This window comes from Triticum aestivum, chromosome 1D, assembly GCF_018294505.1.
Source record: "Triticum aestivum cultivar Chinese Spring chromosome 1D, IWGSC CS RefSeq v2.1, whole genome shotgun sequence".
NCBI classification, from domain to species: domain Eukaryota; kingdom Viridiplantae; phylum Streptophyta; class Magnoliopsida; order Poales; family Poaceae; genus Triticum; species Triticum aestivum.
This window is the reverse complement of record NC_057796.1, coordinates 74822495-74833668: the sequence shown is the minus strand read 5'-3', so window position 1 is coordinate 74833668 and position 11174 is coordinate 74822495.

The following is an 11174-nucleotide window of genomic DNA, read 5'->3' as shown; positions in this document are numbered from 1 at the left end:
GCAAAAGTGCTGAAGAAACTCAAATTTGGAGTCAGTCATAGGATCAACAAACAATGGGATGTAGATGCAGTCTTCCATGCAGATGCTCTCCAGGGTGCTGTAGGAGCTGCTTTACGGGATTACAAAGGTGGTTTCATCGCGGCTTCAAACGAAAGGCTAGAGCATGTTGTTGATGCAGGGACGGCAGAAGCATATGCACTACGACATGGCATCCTGTTGGCGCAGCAGATGGGAATTAGCAAGCTCATTGTGGAGTTAGACTGCCTTGAGGTGATTAATACCATGAACAGAGGCTTTACGGCATCGTGCGCAGCGGCGATCTATTCGGATTCTTTGGTACTTACTATAGGCTATACTTCAGTGTCTTTTGTTCACTGCCCTAGGGAGACAAACTCTGTCGCTCATGTTTTAGCTAGGCAAGTGGTGTCGGCTCTACCTTGGGTGTGGATTGATGAGCCGCCGGCTTTCATTGTAAAGGGCTTATAATTAGTGGATGATGTAACACTTCTTTGATTCAATAAAAGCTCTGAAGTTTCAAAAAAAAAACATAACCGGTTCCTGGATTCAGCTGGGAAGACATTTTACTGGAACCTATTTGGTTCCCATTTTTTGGGGTCAAATTATGCTGGGTACATATGCGGCAAAATAAGTAAAGGGTGTATATTAGACAAGAATATGCGGCAATTCGGTTCATATATAGGAAATTTTGCCACAGTTTGCATGCTAAAATTTGGCAAACCACAAAATTAAAGTACAACCAGAAAAAATAATGTCCCACTATCTGGCAAAAAAAAGTGAGTTTGTCCCAGGTGGGCAAGGGTTAATTTTCAGGATAAGTATATTTTTCATCCCTTAATTTTTTCCAAAGCATGGAAATGGTCCTTCAACTCCAAAACTCAGCAAACCTTAGTCCCCCAACTTTTTAAACCGGATATGTTTAGTCCCTCATACCGCTTTGAGTGGTTTTGTTGATGACGTGGCATGGTTTTTCTTGGCATTTTATCAAACACATGTCGTGCGCCTGCTATATTTTCGGACGGTGGCGTCGAGGGCCGCACAACAGGTCTACGACGTGCCCTTCTTCGACACCGAGGCCATACCCAGCAGCCCGCCGAACGTCCTGGTGCCTCTGATGAGCGGTTTTGCGCAGCAGGTTAAAAGAAGAAGCGTTGCAGTTTGTGGTCGTCACCACTGAAGGGTCACTAGTGCGTCCTGGGGCGAGCGAAGGATGTCCATGGGCGACCTCGTGCACGGCCCTACCGGCTGATGCGGATGAATCCACGTCCAGGCTCGACTCTGATACCCCATCTTCGTGCACACTGTCGATCGAGGTTGCTCATGGACATGTCGAGGTGCTTCTCAAGCTCCAGTTGTACGCGGCGGGCACACGAGCACCTCTCCGGGTGAGAGTCAAAGCGTTTTCCAATCCGGCGAAAATCCATCTAGTATGTAGCTAGCTAATCTCCTGTGAGTCGGTCCAGCAGCTCTACTGTATGTGTGTATTGTCTTCCGGTGGAACCCAAGCTAGCTTCGGTGCATACATACCCATATGCAATCTCGTAGAGCAGCCCAGCGGCGCCTCCTGATGAGTTGCCGAGGAGGTGCTGCTGCTGCAGCACAACGCCCTCTGGCTCCACTCTTGGTTATCTCTTACCTTTACTTGTGCAAGCTTATATTATGTTGTATCCCTTACTTGCTTGTGTGCTTGTTGTTGTTGCATCATATAGGTTGCTCACCTAGTTGCACATCTAGACAACCTATTTTGATGCTAAGTTTAATTTGGTCAAGAAAAGTAAAAAGAATGTTAGTTACCTATTCAAACCCCCCCTCTAGTCAACCATATCGATCCTTTCAATGGCTCCGGATTGCTTTCTTGTAGGGAGTCGAGAAAGGATCTTTGGGCGCTAATGTTACAACATACTTGTTAATTTAATATGCTATTTTGTACTTTTCTAAATGCTGCAAGATGCTTGAAGATGCTAGCCTTTGATAGGCTAGACTTTCCCTTCTCCTCTGGCATTCTGCAATTCAGTCCACATATACAACTCATTCCTTTGATACTGATGCATACTTAGCATAGTTCTAATGTAAGTCTTGTGAGTACTTTGGATGAGTACACACTGTTGCTTTGCTACCTCTTTTTCCCTATACCCGGTTGTTGTGATCAGATGACGGATCCCAGGAACCAGATGCCACCGCCGACGACTACTACTACTAACCCGACGGAGCCTGCTACTACATGGAGACCGCCGACGACCAGGAGTAGTTAGGAGGCTCCCAACTGGCAGGAGGCCTTAGACTTTTCGATCAGTGTCGCTGTTTTGTGCTAGCTTTCTTAAGGCAAACTTGTCTAACTTATGTCTGTACTCAGATATTGTTGCTTCCGCTGACTCTTGTGTATTCGAGTTTATGTATTCGAGCCCTCGAGGCGCCTGGCTTGTAATATAAAGTTTGCATTATTTTATTTGTGTCTAGACTTGTGTTGTGATATCTTCCCATGAGTCCCTGATCTTGATCGTACACATTTGTGTGTATGATTAGTGTATGATTGAATCGGGGGCGTCACAGTGCATGCGTCCGGGCAGATCGGATGATGCGGAGAGCTCCCAAAAGGTCTGTGACGCCCGGATAATTAGGCTACAGTAATCACATGTTAATGATGCCACGTCACCACGGTTACTGTTGTTAATCTCGTGTTAGATCAAAACCGATTCAAATTCAAAATTGAATTAAAGTCAAAACAATTAAAGTTTTCTAAAGTCAAACTAAAATGTTCTTAATGTGACAAATAAATCATGGACAATATTGGTGGAGAAACAACATCTTTATAAAATAACTAAATACCCTATAGTGATTAAAACAGCAGCAAAAACAAATAATTATAACCCTATTATATTTTATAAAATAATAAACTATTTTAGCTAGGCGCCAAAGTTATTGTGGCAGTGGTATAATTAATGTTACTATTTTAGGGGCTAATTGAATATTTTGCAAAACTAAAACAATTTGGGAAATAAAATTAAAATAAAAAAGTAAAATAAATAAAAGAAAAAGAATAAAGCCAGAGAACAAAACAAAAGATAAAAGGAAAAGGAAAACCCCCCCTCACTGGGCTTCGGCCTAGCAGGCCACCAGGCCGCCTGGCCGGCCCAACCGTCAGCCCATCCCCTCACTCCCCCGCTCCCCTGGCCTATAGGCCACACCCGACCGAACCCTATCCCCGTCTCCCCCAGATCCCCCACGACCCCCACTCTCTTCCTCCCCACTCGCTTGGATCGGGGAGGAGCCCGATCCCGTGCCTCCGCCGCAGGCGCCCATCCCCGGCCCGGCCCCAGCCGCGCCGCCCGACGCCATCGCCCGCCTCTCCGACTCCTCCCGCACAGCGCCCGCCCCCTCGACACGAGCTGGATCGGGGGCTCGACCCCGCGGCACCCCAAGCCCCGACGCCGCACCGTCGCCGCTCACCACCACCTCGTCGGCGTCGCCTCCCCGCCTCGCCCTGCGCCCTGCCAACGCCCTGGCTCCGTGCTCGAGTCCCGCGCCGCCCGGCGACCCTGCTGCGGTGGACGAGCCACCCGCCGGCGACAACCCCCCCTCCCTCGCGCCCGTGCCACGGCCTCCTCCTCACCGGACCCCACCACCGCCCGTCGCCTCGTCCTCCTCGTCTCCTCCTCGCCGACGACGCATCCTCGTCCTCCTCCGCAAAGGCTCCACCGAGCCTCGCCGCCCCTGCTCACGAACGCAGGTGAGGACCCCGGTCCTCCTCCTCCCCGTGCCCTCACGCCGGCGCTCGCCCGCGCCGCCGCACCATCCGCTCCGCCGCAGCCGCTGCATGTTGCTGCTCCGGCCGGCGAGCCTCGCCGTGGCTGGCTTGGGCCAGTGCCTAGTCGGGCTAGCGCCCGTGCGCCCGTGCCCGCTATGGCCAGGGCCACTTACCACTGGGCCAGTGCCCCCGGCCCTATGACATGTGGGGCCGCACCCCCAGAACGTGTTTAAAAAAAGGCAATTTAAAACAATAAAATAAAATAATAATAATTTAATTAATTAATTAATTAACTAAATTAATTAAGTTAATTCTAATTAACCTGTTAGTTTAATTAAACAGTATTTAGTTTAACCTAAACCCTAATCAACCTAATAGTGTATGACAGGTGGGTCCCACTGGACCCACACGTCAGTTGACCAGTCAACGCCTCCGTTGACTGCTGACGTCATGCTGACGTCAGCATACACTAATTGGATAATGTTGAATTAAATTAATTAAATAAATTCTAAAAATAATTTAAAACTTCAGAAAATCATATAAAATAAACCGTAGCTCAGATGAAAATACTTTCTACATGAAAGTTGCTCAGAACGACGAGACGAATCCAAATACGCAGTCCGTTCGTCTGCCACACATCCCTAGCATAGCAAACACGCAACTTTATCCCTCCGGTTCATTTGTCCGAAAACGCAGAACACCGGGAATACGTTCCCGGATGTTTCCCCCACTTCGCGGGTATCACCTACTACTGCGTTAGGTCACCTCTAGCACCGCGTATTGCCATGCTACGCTTTGTGATGCTTTGATTGCTCTGTTATTTATTGTGTTCCCCCTCTGTTACTTCTTTCCGGTAGACCCCGAGACTGCCGGCGACCCCCAGTTCGACTACAGTGTTGACGATCCCTCCTTCATGCCAGAGCAACCAGGCAAGCCCCCCCTTGATCACCAGATATTGCCTATTCCTTCTCTATACTGCTTGCATTAGAGTAGTGTAGCATGTTACTGCTTTTGGTTAATCCTATGCTGATGCATAGCCTGTCATTATTGCTACAGTTGTTACCCTTACCTGCTATCCTACTGCTTAGTATAGGATGCTAGTGTTCCATCAGTGGCCCTACACTCTTGTCCGTCTGCCATGCTATACTACCGGGCCGTGATCACTTCGGGAGGTGATCACGGGTATATACTATATACTTTATATACATGACACATGTGGTGACTAAAGTCGGGTCGGCTCGTTGAGTACCCGCAAGTGATTCTGATGAGGGGGCTGAAAGGACAGGTGGCTCCATCCCGGTAGAGGTGGGCCTGGGTTCCTGACGGCCCCCGACTGTTACTTTGTGGCAGAGTGACAGGGCAGGTTGAGACCACCTAGGAGAGAGGTGGGCCTGGCCCTGGTCGGCGTTCGCGGATACTTAACACGCTTAACGAGATCTTGGTATTTGATCTGAGTCTGGCCATTTGGTCTATACGCACTAACCAACTACGCGGGAACAGTTATGGGCACTCGATGTCGTGGTATCAGCCGAAGCCTTCGTGACGTCAGCGACTGAGTGGCGCGCGCCGGATTGGACTGGAACGCCTACTAGGCTAGGTCTGCTTTCGGCCGCGTTCGCAACGTGCAGGTGTGCAATGGGTGATGGGCCCAGACCCCTGCGCCATAGGATTTAGACCGGCGTGCTGACCTCTCTGTTGTGCCTAGGTGGGGCTGCGACGTGTTGATCTTACGAGGCCGGGCATGACCCAGAAAAGTGTGTCCGGCCAAATGGGATCGAGCGTGTTGGGTTATGTGGTGCACCCCTGTAGGGAAGTTTATCTATTCGAATAGCCGTGTCCCTCGGTAAAAGGATGACCCGGAGTTGTACCTTGACCTTATGACAACTAGAACTGGATACTTAATAAAACACACCCTTCCAAGTGCTAGATATAACCCGGTGATCGCTCTCCAACAGGGCGACGAGGAGGGGATCGCCGGGTAGGATTATGCTATGCGATGCTACTTGGAGGACTCCAATCTACTCTCTTCTACATGCTGCAAGATGGAGGCTGCCAGAAGCGTAGTCTTCGACAGGACTAGCTATCCCCATCTTATTCTGGCATTCTGCAGTTCAGTCCACCAATATGGCCCTTTACACATATACCCATACATATGTAGTGTAGATCCTTGCTTGCGAGTACTTTGGATGAGTACTCACGGTTGCTTTTTCCTTCTTTTCCCCCTTTCCATTCTACCTGGTTGTCGCAGCCAGATGCTGGAGTCCAGGAGCTAGAGATCCCGAGGATGATTCTACATGGAGTTCGGCTTCGAGCAGTAGTTAGGAGGTCCCAGGCAGGAGGCCTTGCCTTTTCGATCGTTGCTACTTTTGTGCTAGCCTTCTTAAGGCAAACTTGTTTAACTTATGTCTGTACTTAGATATTGTTGCTTCCGCTGACTCGTCTATGATCGAGCACTTGTATTCGAGCCCTCGAGGCCCCTGGCTTGTATTATGATGCTTGTATGACTTATTTATGTTGTAGAGTTGTGTTGTGATATCTTCCCGTGAGTCCCTGATCTTGATCGTACACATTTGCTTGCATGATTAGTGTACGGTCAAATCGGGGGCGTCACAAGGTCCCTGCGAAACACCACCTGAAAACGGACGCACGGAGGGCCTCCTCGCCCGTGAAGGCCCAAGAAGGTGGGTACTCCAGCATCCTTTTTTAGGAATAAAGGCATCCCCAAAGTTGACCCTCAAACTGTTCGCTTTCGTCCGGACTGAGCTGTCTGGACCCATTTTGACATCCAACGCGACATCCCATATGTCCGCGGACCGGTCTGGATGTCTGTTTTCCCGCAAACTAGAGGAAAAACCAGGGGCTTTGCGGGATTTCTGCCACATACACGAATGAGACCCTGGACCGACCCGAAAATCTCTCCCGTGTAAAGCGGTTGCCATTGCTCAAGCCGTTCCAAAGCACGAGCGCTGCATTCATGTCTTCCTAGAGCGAACGCGACCTCTCATTTTTGTTGTATGACTTATATCGCCCACAACTCACTTGTGTTCTACTCGTGCATAGCATCAACGCATAAAACCAAGCTCTGATACCATTGTTGGGGAACGTAGTAATTTCAAAAAATTTCCTACGCACACGCAAGATCATGGTGATGCATAGCAACGAGAGGGAGAGTGTTGTCCACGTACCCTCGTAGACCGACAGCGGAAGCGTTATCACAACGCGGTTGATGTAGTCGTACGTCTTCACGATCCGACCGATCAAGTACCGAACATACGGCACCTCCGAGTTCTACACACGTTCAGCTCGATGACGTCCCTCGAACTCCGATCCAGCCGAGTGTTGAGGGAGAGTTTCGTCAGCATGACGGCGTGGTGACGATGATGATGTTCCACCGAGGCAGGGCTTCGCCTAAGCTCCGCAACGGTATTATCGAGGTGTAATATGGTGGAGAGGGCACCGCACACGGCTAAGAGATCTCAAGGATCAATTGTTGTGTCTCTGGGGTGCCCCCTGCCCCGTATATAAAGGAGCAAGGGGGAGGCAGCCGGCCAAGGGGAGAGGCGCGCCATAGGGGGGAGTCCTACTCCCACCGGGAGTAGGACTCCTCCTTTCCTTGTGGGAGTAGGAGAAGGGAAGGGGGAAGGAGAAAGAAGGAAGGGTGCGCCCCCCTTCCCTAGTCCAATTCGGACCAGACCATGGGGAGGGGTGCGGCCACCTTTTGAGGCCTTTCTCTCCTTTCCCGTATGGCCCATTAAGGCCCAATACGAATTCTCGTAACTCTCCGGTACTCCGAAAAATACCCGAATCACTCGGAACCTTTCCGAAGTCCGAATATAGTCGTCCAATATATCGATCTTTACGTCTCGACCATTTCGAGACTCCTCGTCATATCCCCGATCTCATCCGGGACTCCGAACTCCTTCGGTACATCAAAACTCAATAAAACTGTCATCGTAACGTTAAGCGTGCGGACCCTACGGGTTCGAGAACTATGTAGACATGACTGGGACACGTCTCCGGTCAATAACCAATAGCGGGACCTGGATGCCCATATTGGCTCCCACATATTCTACAAAGATCTTTATCGGTCAGACCGCATAACAACATACGTTGTTCCCTTTGTCATCGGTATGTTACTTGCCCGAGATTCGATCGTCGGTATCTCGATACCTAGTTCAATCTCGTTGCCGGCAAGTCTCTTTAATCGTTCCGTAACACATCATCCCGCAACTAACTCATTAGTCACAATGCTTGCAAGGCTTATAGTGATGTGCATTACCGAGTGGGCCTAGAGATACCTCTCCGACAATTGAAGTGACAAATCCTAATCTCGAAATACGCCAACCCAACAAGTACCTTTGGAGACACCTGTAGAGCACCTTTATAATCACCCATTTACGTTGTGACGTTTGGTAGCACACAAAGTGTTCCTCCGGTAAACGGGAGTTGCATAATCTCATAGTCATAGGAACATGTATAAGTCATGAAGAAAGCAATAGCAACATACTAAACGATCGAGTGCTAAGCTAACGGAATGGGTCAAGTCAATCACGTCATTCTCCTAATGAGGTGATCTCGTTAATCAAATGACAACTCATGTCTATGGCTAGGAAACATAACCATCTTTGATTAACGAGCTAGTCAAGTAGAGGCATACTAGTGACACTCTGTTTGTCTATGTATTCACACATGTATTATGTTTCCGGTTAATACAATTCAAGCATGAATAATAAACATTTGTCATGATATAAGGAAATATATAATACTTGCACTAGAGTCAATAATCTAGTTCACATCGCCATGTGATTTAACATCAATAATTCATATCACCATGTGATTAACACCCATAGTTCACATCTCTATATGACCAACACTCAAAGGGTTTACTAGAGTCAATAATCTAGTTCACCTCGCTATGTGATTAACACCCAAAGAGTACTAAGGTGTGATCATGTTTTGATTGTGAGATAATTTTAGTCAATGGGTCTGTCACATTCAGATCCGTAAGTATTTTGCAAATTTCTATGTCTACAATGCTCTGCACGGAGCTACTCTAGCTAATTGCTCCCACTTTCAATATGTATCTAGACCGAGACTTAGAGTCATCTAGATTTAGTGTCAAAACTTGCATCGACGTAACCCTTTACGACGAACCTTTTGTCACTTCCATAATCGAGAAACATATCCTTATTCCACTAAGGATAATTTTGACCGCTGTCCAGTGATCTACTCCTAGATCACTATTGTACTCCCTTGCCAAAATCAGTGTAGGGTATACAATAGATCTGGTACATAGCATGGCATACTTTATAGAACCTATGGCCAAGGCATAGGGAATGACTTTCATTCTCTTTCTATCTTTTGTTGTGGTCGGGCTTTGAGTCTTTACTCAATTTCACACCTTGTAACACAGGCAAGAACTCTTTCTTTGACTGTTCTATTTTGAACTACTTCAAAATCTTGTTAAGGTATGTACTCATTGAAAAAGTTATCAAGCGTCTTCATCTATCGCTATAGATCTTGATGCTCAATATGTAAGCAGGTTCACCGAGGTCTTTCTTTGAAAAACTCCTTTCAAACACTCCTTTATGCTTTGCAGAATAATTCTACATTATTTCCGATCAACAATATGTCATTCACATATACTTATCAGAAATGTTGTAGTGCTCCCACTCACTTTCTTGTAAATACAGGCTTCATCGCAAGTCTGTATAAAACTATATCCTTTGATCAACTTATCAAAGCGTATATTCCAACTCCGAGATGCTTGCACCAGTCCACAGATGGATCGCTGGAGCTTGCATATTTTGTTAGCACCTTTAGGATTGACAAAACCTTCTGGTTGCATCATATACAACTCTTCTTTAATAAATCCATTAAGGAATGCAGTTTTGTTTATCCATTTACCAGATTTCATAAAATGCGGCAATTGCTAACATGATTCGGACAGACTTAAGCATAGATACGAGTGAGAAACTCTCATCGTAGTCAACACCTTAAACTTTGTCAAAAACCTTTTTCTGACAATTCTAGCTTTGTAGATAGTAACACTACTATCAGCGTCCGTCTTCCTCTTGACGATCCATTTATTCTCAATTGCTTGCCGATCATCGGGCAAGTCAACCAAAGTCCACTTTGTTCTCATACATGGATCTCATCTCAGATTTCATGGCCTCAAGCCATTTTGCGGAATCTGGGCTCACCATCGCTTCCTCATAGTTCGTAGGTTCGTCATGGTCTAGTAACATAACCCCCAGAACAGGATTACCGTACCACTCTGGTGCGGATCTTACTCTGGTTTACCTACGAGGTTTGGTAGTAACTTGATCTGAAGTTTCATGATCATCATCATTAACTTCCTCACTAATTGGTGTAGGAGTCACAGGAACAGATTTCTGTGATGAACTACTTTCCAATAAGGGAGCAGGTACAGTTACCTCATCAAGTTCTACTTTTCTCCCACTCACTTCTTTCGAGAGAAACTCCTTCTCTAGAAAGGATCCATTCTTAGCAACGAATGTCTTGCCTTCGGATCTGTGATAGAAGGTGTACCCAACTGTCTCCTTTGGGTATCCTATGAAGACACATTTCTCCGATTTGGGTTTGAGCTTATCAGGATGAAACTTTTTCACATAAGCATCGCAACCCAAACTTTAAGAAACGACAACTTTGGTTTCTTGCCAAACCATAGTTCATAAGGCGTCGTCTCAACGGATTTTGATGGTGCCCTATTTAACGTGAATGTAGCTGTCTCTAATGCATAACCCCAAAACGATAGTGGTAAATTGGTAAGAGACATCATAGATTGCACTATATCCAATAAAGTACGGTTATGACGTTCGGACACACCATTATGCCGTGGTGTTCCAGGTGGCGTGAGTAATGAAACTATTTCACTTTGTTTTAACTGAAGGCCAAACTCGTAACTCAAATATTTTACCTCTGCGATCATATCGTAGAAACTTTTATTTTCTTGTTACGATGATTCTCCACTTCACTCTGAAATTCTTTGAACTTTTCAAATGTTTCAGACTTGTGTTTCATCAAGTAGATATACCCATAACTGCTCAAATCATCTGTGAAGGTCAGAAAATAATGATACCTGCTACGAGCCTCAATATTCATCGGGCCACATACATCTGTATGTATGATTTCCAACAAATCTGTTGCTCTCTCCATAGTTCCGGAGAATGGCGTTTTAGTCATCTTGCCCATGAGGCACGGATCGCAAGCATCAAGTGATTCATAATCAAGTGATTCCAAAATCCCATCAGTATGGAGTTTCTTCATGCGCTTTACACCAATATGACCTAAACGGCAGTGCCACAAATAAGTTGCACTATCATTATTAACTTTGCATCTTTTGGCTTCAATATTATGATTATGTGTATCACTACGATCGAGATCCAAC